Below are 17372 nucleotides of genomic sequence, written 5' to 3'. Positions count from 1 at the left end.
TCTTACTGGTGTGTGGCCCTGAGGCAAGAGATTCTGCTTCCGACTGGGAGAGGAGTTTCAGCTGGACTCTTGGGCCAATTTCCCATCCATGGTGCTACATCTCCTCAATTACCATGGAGACTTCCACCTTAAAAATAGCCATTGAGTGGAATCTCAGTGCAAAAAAAAAAATATCCAAATATATCATAGCAGTTGGCTCCTCACTCCCTTGTGCCTATTTACTCCCTTGAGGATTTTCATCGGGTTTGACTCTTCCTTATGGAAAATGTGTTTATTTCTCCATATGTTATATTGGCTTAGCAATGAGTGATTCCCTGGTTGAAACTTTGTTCCACAGTCCTCTGGCTTCTTGGAGGAGTGGGACATAGTAGTAGTTGGGTGGTGACTGCTAGAGGCATGCCCCTGGGCTCCAGTCTCAGCTCCGCCTCCATGTTACTGTGTGACACCAGGCAACTTACTTAACCTCTCTCTGCATCATAGTTTCTCACCAGTAAAATTAGGTCAATATGATGCCTACTGCAGGGGATTATGAGGATTAAAGGAAATAAAACCTGGCAAGTGCTCAGAACTGTGCCTAGTATGTAGTTAGCTCTCAGAACATGCCAGTTAAGATCTTTTTTTCTAAGATGCTCTGAAATACAACGGCATACAGTTTACCTTTGGGAGCTTGGCCCTGTGTGAAGACACATTAGCATTTTGGTCAACAGGTATGCAAGTTCATACTGTTGCTTCAAAGCTCAGAGGTGGCTGCTTCTCCACCTCCCAGTTTGTCTCCGTGTTGTTGTCAATTAGATCTAGAACATTCTGTGTTTGTTCTGTTCCTATCTGTTTCAAAAGAGAAGTGAGTGGCTAGCATTTGACTGACTCAGTTAAGAATTAGTCAAATAATTGAGTGAATTTTATCTCCCTGGCCCCTTCTCAACCCCAAGAACTCTTTTTGTTCTGTGATTATTGGGTGGAACCAAGATTCATGTGCTGGCCTGCTGTCATTGACAGATTTAGTCTTCTCTCTGGCCTTGTAGGGTTTTGTGAAATGCCACTTGAGTGTTTGGGGCTCATCAAATGTCTGATTCGAGCTTATTTGCCAAGTTCCCCAGTCTTCTTTCTGCTTGTCCTGGCTTGGGGAGTCTGCTTTTTGTTTATGTTTGTTAATATACCCTAGTCGTTGTGATAGGCTGAAATTCACCTGGTTAGCCATGCTTGTTTTTATTTTCTGTTGGTGTTTAAGAATTGGATATTTTGATTCATAAGAATTTTGTTTCCTTTGAGTTTCTAGCAAGTTATTTTTTACATAGCTTCTCAGGTTTTCTGTCGAGTCTTAGTTTTTAAAAACCGTTTATTTTCGTTTCAAGGTGAAATCAACAGTGAAATTGTATACCTATTTGTTTATTGCTTTGCCTTGCCATTCTAGGGTCAAAAATATATAGTGAGGATTAAAGCAGAGATTGCAAAGATTCAGCTGCTAGTTTGGTGTTAGATGGGGTTCTGATTGGGGTAGGGCTCCACTATCCTTTTTGTAATTTCTGGCAACCTCAATCGTCAGGGATGAGGGTTCAGCCTATAAACACTACTACAGATTCACCATTCTGTTGAGGGCAGGGTCAGTTTGCTGGTGGAAATGTCTTGAACAGGGCCTTCAATTATCCATCCTTGGCTGAACTTATGTCTATCCTTTGAGATTTTATAGTGGTACAGTTCTCCTGTGTAAGCCTGAATGCTTTATAGCTTGAGGAGAGGAGAAAACTCAAAATAGCCCAACTCATAGATTTTCACTTTGAAAAGAATACTAGCTACCCTTCACAGGGAGAAAAACTCTCTACACTATACCTGGCCAATATTATCAACCTTCTCCATGACTATGTCCAATGCTAAGGAGTTCACAACTTCTCATGGGCCATTATTATATCAGTGCATAAATATCTATATCTTTTTACTTTATTTTTTAACCAAATATTATTTTCATTCAATAACTGGTACATATGTATATTGATTGGAAGACTTAATATTGTTAAGATGCCAGTACTCCCCAAGTGGACCTACAGACTTAACACAGTCTCTATCAAAATCCAGGCTGCTTTTTATTTTGCAGAGATTGACATGTTGATCCTAAAATGTATATGGAAATTCAAGGGACTCAAAATATTATAACAACCTTGAAAAATAAGAACAAATTGAGAGATTCCAACTCTTCAGTTTTAAAACTTACTACAAAGCTATAATAATCAAGACAATGAGGTATTGGCGTAAGGATAGATATATAGATCAATGGAGTAGAATTGAGAGTACAGAAATAAATTAGTATATTTATGGTGAACTGATTTTCAACAAGGTTGCCAAGACAATTCAATAAGGATAGAACAGTCTTTATAACAAATGGTGCTGGGACAACAAGATATTCACAAGCAAAAGAAGGAAGTTGGATGCCCTATCTCACACCATATACAAAAATTAACTCAGAATGGATCCAAGACTAGATGTAAGAATTAAAGCTATAAAATTCCTAGAAGAAAATTAGATGCAAATCTCTGTAGACTTGGATCAGGCAATGGTTTCTTAGATATGACACCATAAATACAAGCAACAAAAGAAAAAAAATACATATGTTAGCCTTTATCAAAATGGAAAACTTTTTTGCTTCAAAGAACACCATCAAGAAAGTGAAAAGACAACCTACAGAATGGGAGAAAATATTTGCAAATCATATATCTGATAAGGGAGTAGTATCCAGCATATATAAAGAACACTTACAACTCAATAAAAAGACAACCCAAGAACGGGCAAACTGTTTGAATAGACATTTCCCAAAAAAGATATATGATTGGCCAAAATACATATGTGAATAGAGGCTCAACATAATTATTCACTACTGAAATGCAAATTCACACTGAGATATCACTTCACACTCACAAGGATGGTTATAATAAAAAAGTTGAACAATAGCAAGTGTTGGAGAGGATATGAAGAAATTGAAACCTTCATATATTGCTGGTGGGAATGTAAAATTGTGCAGCTGCTTTGGAAAACAGTTTGGCATTTTTTTCAAAAAGTTAAAGTGTTACTGTATGACCTACCAATTCCAATTCTAGGTATATATTCAAGAGAATTAAAAACATGTGAATGCAAAAACTTGTATATGAATGTTTATAGCAATATTGTTCATAATAGCTAAAACATAGAAACAATGCACATATCTATCAAGAGAAAAGTGGATTGAAAATTGTGGTATATCCATACAGTGGAATAGTATTGAACCGTGAAAAGGATCGAAGTGTTGATACATGCTACAATATGAATAAACCTTGAAAACATTATGCTAAGTCAAAGAAGCCAGACATTAAAAAATGTACATTTAATGATTTAATCATTCCATTTATATGATTTGTCCAAAATAGGCAAATCTTTAATACCAGAAAGTAGATTAGTAGTTCTTATCAGAGGTTGAAGAGTGAGAAGGGTGGCAAATGACTGCTAATGGGTATGGATTGTGTGTGTGTGTGTAATGAAAATATTCTGGAATCACATAGGGGTTATAGTTACACAACTTTGTGAATATACTAATATTAAAAGCTACTGAACTGTACAGTTTAAAAGGGTGGATTTCATGGTATGTGAATTATATCTCAATTTTTAAAAATTCTAAAAGATTCAAACCCTGCATGGACACCGCCCGATTGAAAGAGATGCTTGCACCTGACCTTGCCTGAGTCCCTTCTCGCTGGGCTGTGGGAATTCTCGGAGGAGGGGGAAGGGGACCAGCTGGGTAGTGTTGAGGGTCTGGATCCTCAAGGCAATGGCTGTTTACTAACTGATGTGGACATGTGTCAACATTTTCACGGTGAATGTGAACACACTGGCACATATCCACTGACTGTTAGCCCTTCCCTATGGCTGAATCCTGTGACTTCCATTCAGAGCTCCTGGATTACCTCACCGGGAGCAACAGAAAGCATATAACCCCCTACGTGACTTGAATCATAGCACCAAAAAGTCTGAGCTCTGTATTCTTAGAATCCTCAAGTCTATGGGTCAGGAGCTGATTAAATCAGCCTTGCAATCAATATTTTGGGGGAGAATCTCACAGAGGATGGTAGAAATGTGTCTGGTTCTATGGAATCATATTATAATGTGATATAGAAGTCTCTCTCTCCCCCCTCCCCAGTGCCGTCTTCCTCATCTGAGTTCAGAAGTCCATGAGCCTATCCCGGATCTCAGAGACGTAGTCTTGGAGGTGAACCCTCCCAGGTCAGCAGTGTCCTCAGCTCCTCCTCATGCCCCAGTCCACAGCAGCTTTGCGTGGCGGGGCCTGCCATGTCCCTTCCAGGGAAATACCTACTTGGGTCAATGCACAGCAAATGGAATTTTCATAGGATAAAAAAAAGACATCTACTTGCTATTTATTCAGTGAGTTCCCATCTCATTGCCAGAAGTGTTTGAGGTGCTTTGCAAAAATACACATAGGTAATGCACCAGGATGAGCAACAGGACGGATGAAGGGATGGCACTATCTGCATATGGGGGGCATCAGTGCAAGAACATAGAATTAGTGGCAAGATCAGACTGCTGAGTGCCCAGGCTAGAGGACACCTGCAGCTTTGGTTCTGGGCATGCTAGTGGCCGAGGCACAGAGGTGGCATTACAGTTTACAGGCCACCGTTCAGAGACAGAGTATCTTTTCCAAACGTTGCGGTTGAACAGCAGTTTCTCCCGCAGCACCACACACAGGGTGGAGTGTGAGGATGCGGCAGTAAAGTCTCCAGCTTCCTGGCAACAGTGCCAGCGGGGTGCCTCTCAGGCGTGTTTGTTAAGATATCAGTGGCTTCGTGAGCAGTCCCACTTTATGAAGTGGGTGGGTCGGGGTAGAGGAGAGAGGCTTTCAGGAGCTCCCCCAGGAGCTTTGTCATAGCCTGGGCAGACCCAGGCACTGCTGGGAAATGGGGGGCCCTCAGGAAACCCCGCTGTTGAGGATTGATGGAGTTACCTTCCCCCATTGCAGTACATCACATAGGGGCCTCAGTGGTCAGCTTTGCAGCCAGCAGGGTCCCCCAGCCCCCAGCAAGGCTTTTCTTCCCTGGCTTATTGGAAGTTGATCAGTAAATCATTGAGGTGAGACAGTAAATCATTGAAGTCCAGAACAAATCTCACTTGACATTTTTATCTTGACCCTTCTGAGGGCCTTTAATTAGCATGATTGCAGAACCAGCGACTGCCCCAGTGGAACCTGCGTTGCTCTCAGTTGGCATAATGGCCATTGAAGTTTCTCTAGTTACTGTTTCTGGTCATCTAGGAAAGATTCTGATTAAAAGTAATTAAATCCCTTAATAAAGTATATAAGGGGCGGTTGGCAATGAGTTTACCTGATTAAAAAATACATCAGAATATAAATTCATATAGTTACAAAAGCCTCACTTATTCGGGTCCAGTGTGAGTTGTTTGCCACCATGACCCCCAGAGCCAGGGCACACACAGCCACGCTGTGGCATCTGGAGCTGGCATGGCTGCTGCCCACAGTACATGTCGCCAAGACGTCTTTGGCTGCTTGGCCCACAGCTATGGTGCACACAGCCATACCAGGCAGCTATGACATGTTTAGCTCGTGGGCTTTGAGGAACATCAGAATATGTTATGGTTGAAGATAGAATGATAGTTAGCATTAAGGGTCCTGATTCTTCCAGTTCCCAAAGTACAAATTGCAATGAAAATCTCCTACTGGTATTGAACACACTGTATCTGTGGTTTTCAGCCAGGGTGATTGTGACCTCAGGGAACATATGACAAGGTCCAGAGACATTTTGGATAGTCACAATGGGTGGAGGGTGCTACTCAGATCTGGTGAGTAGAGACCAGGGATGCTGCTAAATATCCTCCAATGCACTGGGCAACCCCCCCAAACCAAGAATGAGCCAGTCCAAAACATCCCTAGCACTGAGGCTGAGAAGCCCTGCACTAACTTTCAAAGATGACTCCTACATTACCTTGTTTAAAGCTCATAATGTTTTTGTGAGGGAGAAGGTATAAAAGTTTTACCTTCATTTTACAGATTTGAAAAACTGAAGCTTAGAGAGGTAGTGACTCTTCCTTGTCCCATAGGGCCAGGCCATCAGTTGATCATCTGGTTCTCATTCTCCTGCTACTTGCACACATTTCATGGGGGGACATGAGCTTTGGGGTCCCTGGAAGTGTCCAAAAGGGGCACAAGTTTTATCTAAATGCCCATGGCACATCTCTGTAGAAACCATGACCCTGTGTTTCTTACGTAAGAAAGGTAGCTCTAGGAATCAAAGTTCACAGAGCCATCAAAAGTACTGCATAGTGGTAAGACTCCATAGCACTTGATACTCAGTCCTGGGGGTTTTTGGAAATAGAGCGCATGTCTGCCAAAAAGGCTTCACGTAAAAGAGTATACCCCCCTCAAATATCTATGTGTCTGTTTATGCATATATTCGCAGGTGTTTATCTTCCAGGCTCTGCCAATTTGGTGGAATAACAAACCTGAGAAGGGTGTCCCGGGGTGGTAGGAATGCAGTGGTATTTACTCCATCATTGCCTGCAGATTTTGAAGGATGTATGGAATTAGGAGATTCTACAACAGAGGGTGCATAGCAAATGTCTCATTGCTGTTTCACTGCCTTGTCTCTCTTCTTAGGGCATGCATGGCTGTGTTGTCGCGCTGCCTACCGCTCACATTTGGAATTAGAATGTAATTCATGCTGGGTGTGGCTGGGCACTGCGTTGTGTACTTCACATACACACCTGTGACCCCTGCAGCCTCTAAGGGAAGCATAATTGTCCCCGCTACACAGGCGGAAAGGCTGAGGTGGGGGGTGTTACTTGTGCATGATCCACATCTGGTTGGTAGCAGAACAGGAAGTGCAACTTAGGATTTGCTCATTGCCCTTAACTCATTTGCCATGCTAATCACCGCTCCTCAGTCAAGAAAGGCTCTCATTCTTATTTACAGAAGAGGAAACAGGGCCACTAGGCATTGAATGGGTTGTCCGGTCTCCTGCCTCCTAAGGCGGTGAGTGCATTTGGGCAGGTAATAGACACAGAGAAATCCTAAAAGAATTCAACCACACACATAAAAGTTTCTAAACTGAATTGGCCTAATATATTTCAGTTCTTCCACTGATGCTTATCAAATCTCACTTGATGCTACTCTGAACAGAGTAGACCACAGTGCCCAGAGCTGGGAGTTCCTCTGTCGGCTGCCACGCCTGGCTGGAAGAGCAGACCTGGTGAAATAGTCAGGGCTTTAAGTTCCTAATTCCCAGTCCACGTGTTGCCACACGTCTTTAAGGGCTACAGGCATGCTCTCCTGGGTTTGTGCTGAGTGTGTCACTGGCTCCTTTTTGGGGATCCCAGTGTTGCCTATGGTCCTATCATAGGTCACACTGGCCAGCCTGGGAGTGGCCCAGATCCTATGTCCTCTTTCACCCTCTACATTTAATCAGATGCTGGGTTTCTAATGTGTGTGAGCTCGACCTTTGCATTCCTCTGGCATCCATCCTCTTGGCCCTCCTGTGATCCCAGCCCTGATTTACCACGTGGTCACCCTGGTATGGCCACACTTGAACCCAGGAGTCCACAGACTACAGCCCATGGACCCCATCTAGTCCGCTACCTGTTTTTGTGCAATTCTCAAGCTAAGAATGGTTTTTACATTTTTAAATGGTTGGAAAAATTCTAAAGATGAATCATCTTTCGTAACACATGAAGATTATATGATATTCAAATTTCGGTGTCCATAAATAAAGTTTATTGGGACACAGCCATGCTCATTCATGACGTATTGTCCATGGCTGCTTCTACGCCACAGTGCTGGAGTCGAGTAGCTGTAGCAGTGACCATACGGCCTGTAAAGCCTGAAATATTTACTCTGGCTGTTGACAGAAAAAGCTTGCCGGCCCCTGCCCTACCCAGTCCAGCCACCACTGATCTCTGGCTTCTCGCCTTCCACCCCCTTTTATCTGCTTTCAGTCATCCCTTCTTTCAAATCCTTCAAGGCTCACCCGTTGCCCAAACCCCTGAATTTCCTTCCTGGTCTGCCCCAAGCTAATCATCTCCATTATTAGTGGGGACTCTTTGCACTTCCCCAGGTGTGTCATGTATCTCCCCACGGCAACCATCACTCATGTGGTGCTTTCTGCTGGTACTAGCTTTCCTTCCCATCGCCTTAGAAGGAAATTTTCTCTCTCCTTTAAGCCTCATGGCAGTGGCAGCCTTCTCCAGGAAGGTCGAGTCTCCTGCTGTAGCTAGGGATGCCCTGACACTCTTCCTGTACTGCTTTTATGACATGAGGTCCTTTCTGGCTGTTCCAGCCTATATCGTGGGGTCCCGAGCAGGGGTGGGATCCCTGAGGTCTAAGGCACAGAGTGCGGGCTGGACGTGTCTGCTTCAGCATGTGTCCTCTGGACTCCCTGGGACACTCTGCTTTCCCAGGTATGTAAATTCCTGTGAATTTGCAGGACTTTTGTACTCTTAAACCTTTGTAACATGATTTTGAAAGTGGGCAACAGAATCCAACACTTGGAAATTGATTTTTAACATTAAGGTGAAAGGCCACGATCACTAGTTGAAGATACATCATTTAATCCAAATCTCTTATCTGCGCATATCCATCCATGTCTGTATCTTTCGATCCATTATCTATCTGTCTTCATTTCTCCATCTGTGCATCTGTCAGTCCCCATCTCTGTATCCATTGATTCGTACAGTCCCTGCTTCTAAATTCTCTCCATGGCTGCAGCTCCAGCACTGCCCCTTGCTTGGTAATGTCTCATTTTCGTGAGATTATCACGGGTAGTCCCCAAACATTGTGTTTGTTTCTGATCATCCCTGCTGAACTGGTTCCCATTTCTCCTGACTCCTACTTTATGTTCCGGCCAAATTATAGTATATACTTTGCTTTTCAAGGGGAAAAAAAATCCCTGTTTCAGTTTGCTAGGGCTGCTGTTACAAAGTATTAATATCACAAACTGGATGGCTTAGAACAATAGAAATTTATTGCCTCATTTCTGGAGGCCGGAAGATCAAGGTGTCAGCAGGGCCATGCTCCTCTGAAGGCACTAGGGAAAGGTCTGTTCCAGGCCTCTCTTCTAGCTCCTGGTATTTTCCTGACAATCTTGGACATTCTTTGGCCTGCAAACACATTTCCCAGCTCTCTGCCTTCATGTTCTCAGGGTGTTTTTGTTTTTTTGGTGTGTGTGTGTGTGTGTGTGTGTTTGTATCTATGGGTCCAAATTTCCCCTTTTTATAAGGACATAGTCATATTGAATTAGGGCCCACCCTAATGACCTCACCTTAACTTAATTATCTGCAAAGACTCTGTTTCCTAATAAGGTCACAATCTAGGCACTAGGGTTATGGTTTGCAGGGCACAATCCAACCCACGTGCTTTGTCCCTGCTACTCCCACCATTTGACCCTCCTCTGCCCATGCACTTCTGCCTGGGGACCACCTTTCCCACCCACATGTGATCACGTGACCACTCCTCTACCAAACTCCCCCACCTGTAGTTGGCTGCCCTTCTCCTGACATTCACTAGCATATATCCTATATTGTAATTATTTGATTTAGGACCCCAGTTGATTTTTGGCTTTTCTTTCTTTTTATCCTTTGGCTCTTGGAAGTATTTGCAAACCCGTTGTTAGGGAAGCTTAGAAAGGTGTAGTCTTCACATTCTTGGCGCTAGATCTTTAGCTCCTCTTGGCAGTAATTGTTTCGTACTCGCTTGGTATTCCCTCTCCCTTCTTGTAGCTCTGAACATAGTGGCCATGAGCATAGGAGGTCCTCAACATGGGTCAGTAATTTGCAGACATGGAGTACGGTGAAAGCGGGATGTGAGTCTCCATTTGCTCGTATCTGCCATGGCGCCTGGCCCTGTGCAGTCTGTATCTGCCACTCTTTGTCTGGGTCTTTGGAGGAGACGGCGACACATGCACCGCCCAGACTGAGTGTTTTTGGGTGTGATATGAGTATGCTTTCTTCAAATTGAAAGGACCCAAAGACAGGTGAAGAACTGTTGCTCTATGCAGATGTCCAGCGGGACCCTTTTCTTCTGTCTTCATCATCCCCGTCATCATCATCACTAGTCATGGGAATACAGAGCCAGAAAAGAAACTCACAAGTTTATAGTATTGGATATTTAGGGCTATAAATTTAGAATGTGCCAGCTATCTGATCCTATTAGCCATACCTGGCTCTAAGATAATCTGCTTAAAATTGACACCACCCAGGGATTTGGACTTTATCGATTACATTTCCTGCCAGACTCTGGCCTTTGTTCTTTGCTCATTGTGTCTTAAACAGTATGGCCATGATCCCGAGGACAGTCAGCTGCTCTGGGGCAGCAGCTGGGACTTGAAGACTTTGGTTCTAGAAGCTATATGGTCAAGTTGGGGTAGGAGACATTGGTGTTAAGATAATTTTTTTTTCCTTCTTTACCTCACAGAGTTATTTTGAGACAAACATAATCATTTTTTAAAGTCCTTAGAAGTAGAAATGCTTTGTAAATGTCAAGATATTATAGGAGAGCCTTAAAATAATGTCGCATATTGTTACACAAATCACACACACGCTAGTCAGATTACATGGTTCTAAAAAACAAGTCTTCAGTTCTCTAAAATCCTGGTCTATCGCTTGGGAAATAGACAGAGCTGTTGGATTTGCTTCCTGCCCTGGGCGTCAACACACAGAGGGGTTAGGAGCATGGGAGTGGGAATGAGAAAGCCTAGATCCAAGTCCTGGCTCTGTGTCTAGTTAACAAAGCAACTTGGCATGAATTACTGAGAGTCTCTTCCTCTTAATTTCCCCATCCGAAAACTGGGGACCATAATGGCTCTCCCCCTGTAGGGATGCTGAGAAGGTCACACAAGGAAGTCCATGTGTGACACTTTGCTCATTGCCTGGGCAAGTGAAAATGCTTAGAAATATTGGTTAGCAGGGTTTTTTAAAAAAATGACCTTATTGAGAAATGAAAAATAAATACATGAAATGTTTTGTTGTAGTGTATGTATTTAAAATAGTTCCAGATTCCAGGGGAAGAAATAGCACATAGAAATTTGCAATTAACTGCCAAGTGACTTATACAGAAAATGGGATTTGAGCTTGTGATTGAACGATTGAGTGGCAACTGGATGAGAAAAAAATAACCTAGAAGACAAACATTTAGGACAGTGGAATACCATGGGCATAAAGACAGGAGCTGAAAAGCATAAGGTGTGGTCAGCTTAGAGTTTATCTGAACCCGAGAGTGTGAATAGGGAGGAGCAAATGGTTGGCCAGAATGATGGGGGTGAAACAGAGTGTGTCAAGACCCAGGTGGCAGCCTAAGCCATTGGGGCGTCGTGTGGTGACACTTTCAAGTCACTGGTGGCTTCTGAGGAGGATGGGGGATCAGCAAGTGGATATTCTAGTGATATAATTGGGCAATGACACATCAGATGGATTAAGGTAAGGACTGGAATCAGGAGAACATGCTAAGAAGCCCCCAAACAGGGGCTCTAAAATAGAGGTGGGCGGTGAGGAGGCATAAGCCAATACTTATTCCTCATCTAATGTGTACTATGTGGCAGGCAGTGACCTGAGAGTTTTTTTAAATTTTTAAAAATTACAACAGCACCTGTGAGATAATGATATCCTCATTTTACAGAAGGGGAAATTGAGGCTCAGTGAAATTAAGTAATTTGCTTAAGGTTTTAAGATCACACACAACTGGTAGGTGGTAGGGAAGGGATTTCAAAGCCAGGTAAGTCTGTCTCCAGATCATTCTGCCTTGCTTTGCTAAAGTGGGGATATAAATAAAAGGATGTATACATGAGATATTGCAAAACAAGTTACTGAAATCTGATGTTTTATTACTATGCGGAATTAGAAAGCCACTGGCAAGAAATGAGGATGACTCCAAGAGTTTGTGCCTGGATAATAATAAGCAGGAGAGTGAGTTTAAAGAACTGGCCTGTCAGAAAGGAAAATTGTTTGGGATGGGATTGTGGAAATGTTGGGCTTGTGGTTATGATGCACAAAGATGGACACCAAGAAGCCAGTTGGAATCATGAGAAAGAAATCCAGAAGAGAGTGTGTGGCTAGAGACAGAGAGTTAGAAGTCACCCCACTGGAGATGGACATTAATGATGGAAGATATAGGGAGATGCAGAGAGGGGAGCAGGTAGCTAGAGCATTGCTTCCTGCACTTTAATATACGTAGGGGTCATGTGAGCATTCTGTTAAAATGAAAATCCTGATTCAGTGGGTTTGGGGTGGAGGCTGGGATTCTGCATCTCTCACAAGCTCCCAGTGATGTCGCTGCTGTGGGTCTGAGACCTGAACTTTGAGTAGTCGGGGCTGAAAGGCCTGATCCTTGAGAAACAGCCATAGGGACTGAAAAAGGAGAGAAACCAACAGAAAGAAGGAGAGAAGAGAGGCAGTGAGATGACAGGGATGGCACAGTATTAGAAGTGTCATGGGCTGTGTGGAGTGATCAAGTTGCCATGTTCTGTGAAATGATTGAAGTGAAGAGGAATGGAGAGAATCTGGTCATGGTGGAACCATTGGTGATCTTCAAAAGGTTACTTTTTTGTGAGGGGATTAGAACTTGGATCATGGGAAAGAAAGCATGAGTGATCTGTGAGACAATGGAGGTTAGTTCTGCAGTCAAATCATATAAAATATTGGTACCCAAAGGAACTAAGAAATGAGGCAGAAAAGAGTGATATGGCAAAGTGGAGGACATTGCTTCATTATTTACTAAGTGAGAGGCTGGGTTTGTGGGCATACATGAGTATGGCATGTGTGCACATACAAAAGATAGAAGGGACCATATATTGTTTTCTGTACAAAGGGGAATGGAACAGAGAGATGGAAGATGCTGGAGAGACAAGAAATAATTAAAGAAAGTTGGAGATGAGATTGAAGGTTCCTTGAAAAGATTAGCTTTGGAAACAAGGAAAATATATTTTTCTCTGATATAGAAAGAAAGAAAAATGATTGGACTTTATTCAAGATGGTACAATAAGTTCATGCTTTAGTTTACTCCCCCTGCTCCAAATATATAACAGTGACAGAAAATGTAAGAAGACATAGCTGAACCCCAAAACAAGATAAATAACCTTGTGGACCAGAAAGGGTACAGAAATAAAGGGTTATGAGAAGAATAAACTTCATTCTCATGCTGGGCTCTAAGTCTAGAATCAAAAAGTAAGGTCAGGGATTTAGCTCTGAAGGTATCTGCAAAACTAATGTGCTCCAAATTGTCTGAGAAATAGAGCCAGACTCACTGCTTGACATCATGCGGTGGGGACAGGCTTCCACATTGAAAACAATGAGTCTGAAAAAATAATGTAGCCAACCCCTATCTGGGAATACAGCTAATAGGGATCTGTGAATCTAAGGAAGTGCAGAAGAGGAGATAATGATGCAGCCTTTGAGACCATGAACTGAACCAACTCACTCAACTAGCTGAAGACTAATGTGCTATTACCCTGTAGGGGGCTCTAAACCATCATTGTAGGATTTTGTTTGGAATTGAAGTTCCAAGAGGCTGGATGGAGGCAGTAACAACAATAGCAACAATAACAAATTAAACAATATGAGTGAGCAGAAAAAGAAAACCAGAAAACAATCTTTACACACAAAATGAATTACAATCTAAGAGTATGAAATATGTGAAAAAAAATTGGAGATGCTAGCCAATGCAATAAGACAAGAAAAGAAATAAAAGAATTGGAAAGATAGAGATGACTGTCCTTATTGTGAAGGATATGATCACCCTATATAGAACATCAAAGAGTATTTGTAAAATAATTATCAGAACTAATTAGGGAGTTCAGCAAAATTATTAATACAAGATCAATAAACAAAAATAGTGTATTCCCTAAACACCATTAGAAAATTTAACAGAAAACAATCACATTTACAATAGCAAAAATGAAATAAAACAAAAAATACATAAAGTTAGAAGGCATAAATCTAATGAAGGGTATGCGGGTGCCTATGGAAAACTATAAGACATGAAGGGTATAAAAGAAAAACTGAGTAAATGGAGCATATAACTTGTTCATGGGTGGGAAGAACCAATATAATAAAAATGTTGATTCACCCCCAAATCTACAAATTGAATACAATTCCCATAAAAATCCCAGCAGGGTTTTTGAAAACTCTTGCTTGATAAGCTTATTCTCTAATTTGTATTGAAGAATGAAAGACTGAGAATAGCCAAGATAGTTTTTAAAAAGAAGGTAAGGATTGAACAGACTTGCCTTAGTACACGAAAAGACTTATAAAGTTACAGTAATTAAGACAGAGGAGACAAATTGGCCAAGGTATAATAATGTTTTTTAGCACTCAGAAAACGTGTATATGTAGATAGACAGATAGTAGACAGACAAGTAGATGTGGGTGTGTGTGTGTACTTTTTGTGCATGTCATTGCAAATCAGTGTGAAAGGGAGAACCACATGAGGAAAAATAAATTATTGTTACTTCTTGCCAGTCACAAAATAAATTGTAGATTCTGGATGAAATTTGAAAGTAGAACTTTTTGCTTTAAATATACTTTTTATTTTAAAATACTTCTAGACGTACAGAAAAGTTGCAACAGAGAATTCCCTCATATCCCTTATCCACTTTCTCCTGCTGTAATCATCTTATATCACCATGATGTATTTGTCACCTAAGAAACCAACATAGGTACAAACCAACATAGCTATGAACTAAACTCAGTACTATATTCTAATATCATCAGTTTCCCCCCAAATGCTCTCTCTCTGTTCCAGGATCCCACCTAGGATCCCACATTATATTTAGTTTCGTCTCTCCTTACCCTTCTGTGACCTGTGACAGTTTCTCAGACTCTCCTTGTCCTTGAGTACCCTGAAAGTTTTGAGGAGCACTGGTCAGGTTGTATGTTGAATGTCTCTCGATTTAGGTGTGTCAGTTGGGAAGACCACAGAGGTGAAGGGTCCTTCTTATGACATCATATGAAGAGTGCATGCTTATCACATGACTGACCACCAATGAGGTTAACTCTGATTATCTGGTTAAGATAGTATTTGCCAGGTTCTCCACTGCAAAGTTACATTTTCCCATGTTCTGTGCACTTTGGAAGTAAGCCAATAACAGCACACACTCAAGGTTGGTGGGGGGTTAAGCTCCACCTCCTCGAGTGAAGAGTCTCTACATAAATTATTTGGAATTTTTCTGTAAGGGAGATTTATTAAATGTAGTACTTTTAAAGGAAAAGAGATATCATTTGACTTTGAGGAGGAAAATGTGTCTTAAGATGCCGATTATAAATAACAGAAAGGGAAAGATTAATGGATTTGAATACATTAATTTAAAAACAAATCCATGCGAGTACCATATACAAAGTTAAAAGACAAATGAGAGACCAAGAGAACATAATTCCAATGCATGTATCCAACAAAGAATTTGCATATAGAATAAATAACAAATTCCCACAAATAGAAAAGAGCAACAACTATCTATATACAGAGGGAATAGGCAGTTCACAGAACAGAAAACCCCAGTTGAGATGATGTGCAACCTCAGTAGTAACCAGGGAAATGCATCTGAAAAGTACAAGGAGATAATATCTACCACCCATCAGTTTGGAAAGAAAAATATTTGATAATATCCAACATGGAAATATACAGGGTAAGAAGTTCATCCATTTAATGATTATAGAAATATGAGTTGATAGCATCACTGTGGTGAAACATCTAGCAATAAAGTGAAATTAAAGATTTATATACACTCAATTGTAGGCAAAGATGTGCTTATCAAATATTTTTGTGCATAAGAATCATCTGAGGAGCTTGTTAAAATGCAAATGTTGATTCAGTGGGGTCTGAGAATCATTTCTATCAAGCTCCCAGCTGCTGCCCCACCTGACTGCACATTGAGAAACAGGCCTTTAGAGTAGAGGTCAGCAAACAGCCCCAGGGCCAGGGGCCAAATCTATCTCCTGCCTTTTTAAATAAATGAAGCTTTATTGGAACATGCTTATTTGTTTACATGTTGTTTATGGCTGCTTTCAGACTACAATGGCAGAATTTAGTAGTGGTAACAGAGACTGTATGGTTTGCAAAGCCTAAAATACTTTCTATCTGGCTCTTTATTGGCATAGTTTGCCAGCTACTGCTCTAGAGAAACTGTCCCACATGTACATAAAGAGAATTGTGTAATAATATTTGTTGCAACTTTTTTGGAATAATGAAAAAAAGTACAAACAAGTGTCAATTGGTAGAACAGGTAAATAATTTGTAGTGTGGTCACACAATGGACTCCATTAGTTAAAATTAGTGAATGAGAACTACATGCATCAAAATGGATAAATCTAGAAAACATCCCTTTTTTTGAAGTTTAAACTCGTGCAAGACAATACTATAATTTGGTTATGGATATACGCATATGTAGCAAAATTATTACACGATGCCTAAAAAGGATAATCAACGATTCCAGAGAGGTGGTTACCTCCAGGGAGGGGAGGAAGATAAACATGGTCTCAGCCATTGCTATGATGGATTATTTCTTCAAAAACTTGAAAAGAAGATATCAAAATATTATAAATTGTTAATGCTGGGTGGTAGGTGCAGAGTTTTGATATTCGCTACACTTTTCTGATATTTCATATATTTCAAATATTTAAAAAGAGTCAAAAGACTCAATAAAGGAAAAAAATACAAAGATATTTTGAAGTGCAAGGAAGGGAATGAAGATGGATTGTTAATATCTGAGGTTATCTCTTCTCTCAATTAAGCAAGAAAAGAAGATGCTAAGTTATTACAGATTGTCCCCTATATAGTGAATTTTGAGAATGGTAAAGATGTTTTGCCATCTGACTAATATTACTCCATGGCTTATGGAATATTTTGATTCTAAGAGGACACTTCACCCATCTTACGGAGTGAAAGGAATTTCACTTTCTCTGATGCTAACATTTCACTTCTTTAAGCCAAGATCAGCTTATGGCTGGGATAGTCTCAGCAATGCCAAGTTGAGGTCCTCCAGCACACTCCTCCCCCTTTTGAGGGAGAGTCTTAAAATACCGTCAGGGACGAGCTGTGAAAGCCTTCAGGATTCCTTCAGGGACGAGCCTTTTGCTTTTGTGGGAGAATCTGTCTTCCATGCCCCTTTAGCTCACCCAGGCACGGACGCCCTCCCACCGTGGTGTCCCGTGGGCATGATTCCGTGCGCTAAATCATGGTTGGGGTACATTCAGCCTCAGTGCCCTCCCTCGAGCATCTGTGCACAGCTGGAAGCAGACTTGGCAGCGCTGGCAAGTGGGCTGGGGCAATCTCATCACTCATTTTCCCAGCGGTATCAAGGGGATTTTACAGGAAGAGGCACCCTCTACTGAAGTTGGGGATCTCAGTT

At 41.5% G+C, this 17372-nt stretch overlaps 1 protein-coding gene across 7 annotated transcripts in view; it reads left to right on the top strand.

Moving 5' to 3' along the window:
- Positions 1 to 17372, top strand: part of NTRK3 (neurotrophic tyrosine kinase, receptor, type 3) — a 355136-nt gene that overhangs the window by 233123 nt on the left and 104641 nt on the right. The gene's annotated exons all lie outside the window — the stretch shown is intronic.

This window comes from Propithecus coquereli, unplaced genomic scaffold (genome assembly GCF_000956105.1).
Source record: "Propithecus coquereli isolate 6110/MARCELLA unplaced genomic scaffold, Pcoq_1.0 Scaffold20, whole genome shotgun sequence".
NCBI lineage: Eukaryota > Metazoa > Chordata > Mammalia > Primates > Indriidae > Propithecus > Propithecus coquereli.
Note: the sequence above shows the minus strand (reverse complement) of the source record. Positions and strands in the feature narration are given on the sequence as shown.